We start from the raw sequence: 3,014 nt of genomic DNA, 5'->3' as shown, positions 1-3,014 counted from the left end.
CGCGTCCAGAGCCTGTGCTCCACAACAGGAGAGGCCACAGCAGTGAGAGGCCCGCGTACCGCAAAAAAAAAAAAAAAAAAAAAAAATCCTTCCTCCAACGAAATATCTGATCAGTGAATTTAGGAACAGCCTAGAAAGAAAAGAATAACTTTACTGTCAGGGAAAGGCTGTCAGGGAAAGACTTCTGTCATTATTTTAGTAAAGAGGAGACCACTGAGATATTTGATGGTGGATGGGAGATATATATATATATATATATATATATGAATAAAGGGAGACCATTGAATATTATCTGTATAGGAATTCAGAATGTTAATACTGAAAAGTTCAATGCTGAAAGGTCTTTTTTTTCTCCTATTCATTATTTAATGATTTTGTAGAGCACTTATTATTTTTTAGGTTCTGCGCTAGGCATATGAGTACAACTAAATGGTTGATCCTACAATGAAACCAAAAAGTGTAAACACTAATAATAGGCTTGATGTTATTTTTTTTGCAGAAGTATTTACTCTTTTAAGGTTTTTGACATTATTTAGCACAATGATACCTAAAGGCCTAGAAAATACAATTTTCTTTCAAAGGGTAATCAGTTTCCTTCCCACATAACTCCTCATATATTGATAGAATATGTGGGGAGAAATAAAGTTTTGAATTACAGTTGGCCAACCTCTGACTATAGTGCATATAGAGGCCTTATGACATCCAAGGCATGGAGTGAAAATCTGGAGTTCCAGAGTGGGAGACATGGTCCAGTTGTCATATTTCCATAGTTTCAAACGTCTGGGGGCCATCAGTTGCGCTTTTTTTTTTTTTTTTTTTCTTGTTTTTTTCGGCTGTGCTGTGTGGCATGCGGGATCTTAGTTCCCTGACCAGGGATCAAACTCATGCCCCCTGCAGTGAAAGCGCAGAGCCCTAACCATTGGACCACCAGGGAATTCCCCATCAGTTGCTCTTATTATTGCAATTCAAGGCTAGGGTAGGCAAGAGGGGGTAGGACAAGGAGCCTAATTTCTGGCACTGCCTTTCTTCTTTCTTAAAATAAGTTAAGTGGCTGATGCAAATATAATAGACCTGAAACTCCCCAAGCTAGTATATTCATTTGCCAAGTACATTTTTGATCATGGAATCATCATTATAAATGGGGTTAAACTGTCAGGCTCTTCCCCTCTCCTCCCAAAACTATTTTTCAAAAGTTTTCTAAAGTGAAATTGAAATTTCATGAGCCTAAACCGTCTTTTATATCATGGAAAAGTAAATCAGTTACGAGACAGGACATAGCAAGTGCTTATACTATGTACCTGAAGAATAAGTTATAAAATCATGTATCTTATAATTGTGGTTATTACAGAAGGTAAAGAGTGGGGGGAAAATGGGTATTTTCTGCCTAAAAAGTTGTTAATTCTGGAATCCTTCAATTGGCAATCGGTTCTGATACTGATGTTGTTTGAGATTTTTATAAATCATTTGCAGAGTAGTAGTCAAATGTCACTTTTATGAAAGATACAGTACTTAGCTCTCTTGGGTAGAAAAATGCCAAGTTCATAACAATAAACTTCAGGAAAATATTGTAAGATAATGAGAATTAGCAAACATAGGTGGGATAGTGGGGAACAAACTTTTATTACCAGTTACTACCCAAGAAAAGCATTGAGGAATCAGTGTGGATTATTCTGTTAAAATGTTACTTGAATATGTTGTAGCCCCAATGTTAGATAAAACCAGAGATAATAAGGGGAAGTAGCAGGATAATCCCCTGTCTACAGAACTATGGATTTTTGAAAACCACATCAAGTTTAGACTGTTAGTCTCTCAGAAAATAAAATTAATAACATCTGGGGATGGTCAGAGAGGTATAGCCAAATGATCAAGGTATAAAAGACTGTGGAGAACTTCAAGATGGAGGAGGAATAAGACATGGAGATCACCTTCCTCCCTACAAATACATCAGAAATACATCTACACGTGAAACAACTCCTACAGAACACCTACTGAATGCTGGCAGAAGTCCTCAGACTTCCCAAAAGATATATATATTTTTTTTACTTTTTCTCTTTTTGTGAGTATGTATGTGTATGCTTCTTTCTGTGATTTTGTCTGTATAGCTTTGCTTTTACCATTTGTCCTAGGATTCTCTCTGTCCTTTTTTTTTTTTTAGTATACTTTTTAGTGCTTGTTATCATTGGTGTATTTGTTTTTTGGCTTGGTTGCTCTCTTCTTTCTTTCTGTCTTTTCTTTTTTATTATTTTTAATTTTTAAAAAATTTTTAATAATTTTTAAAATTTTTATTTTAATAACTTTATTTTATTTTTGTTATTTGTTTCTTTCTCTTTTTCTCCCTTTTCTTCTGAGCCGTGTGGCTGATAGGGTCTTGATTCTCCAGCCGGGTGTCAGGCCTGTGCCTCTGAGGTAGGAGAGCCAAGTACAGGACATTGGTCCACCAGAGACCTCCGGGGTCCACCTAATATCAAACGATGAAAACTCTCCCAGAGATCTCCATCTCAACGCTAAGACCCAGCTCCACTCAACGACCAGCAAGCTACGGTGCTGGACACCCTATGCCAAACAACTAGCAAGACAGGAACACAACCCCACCCATTAGCAGAGAGGCTGCCTAAAATCATAATAAGGTCACACACATCCCAAAACACACCACCGAACGTGGTCCTGCCCACCAGAAAGACAATACCCAACCTCATCCACCACAACACAGGCACCAGTCTCCTCCAACAGGAAACCTACACGACCCACTGAACCAACCTTAGCCACTGGGGGCAGACATCAAAAACACGGGAACTGCGAACGTGCAGCCTGCGAAAAGGAGACCCCAAACACAGTAAGTTAAGCAAAATGAGAAGAAAGAAACACACAGCAGATGAAGGAGAAAGGTAAAAAACCACCAGACCAAACAAATGAAGAGGAAATAGGCAGTCTACCTGAAAAGAATTCAGAGTAATGATAGTAAAGATGATCCAAAATCTTGGAAATAGAATGGAGAAAATGCAAGAAACGTTTAA

At 37.9% G+C, this 3,014-nt stretch overlaps 1 protein-coding gene across 18 annotated transcripts in view; it reads left to right on the top strand.

Moving 5' to 3' along the window:
* Positions 1-3,014, top strand: part of AP4E1 (adaptor related protein complex 4 subunit epsilon 1) — a 149,506-nt gene that overhangs the window by 42,507 nt on the left and 103,985 nt on the right. The window lies entirely within an intron of this gene.

This window comes from Physeter macrocephalus, chromosome 11 (assembly GCF_002837175.3).
Source record: "Physeter macrocephalus isolate SW-GA chromosome 11, ASM283717v5, whole genome shotgun sequence".
NCBI classification, from domain to species: domain Eukaryota; kingdom Metazoa; phylum Chordata; class Mammalia; order Artiodactyla; family Physeteridae; genus Physeter; species Physeter macrocephalus.
Note: the sequence above shows the minus strand (reverse complement) of the source record. Positions and strands in the feature narration are given on the sequence as shown.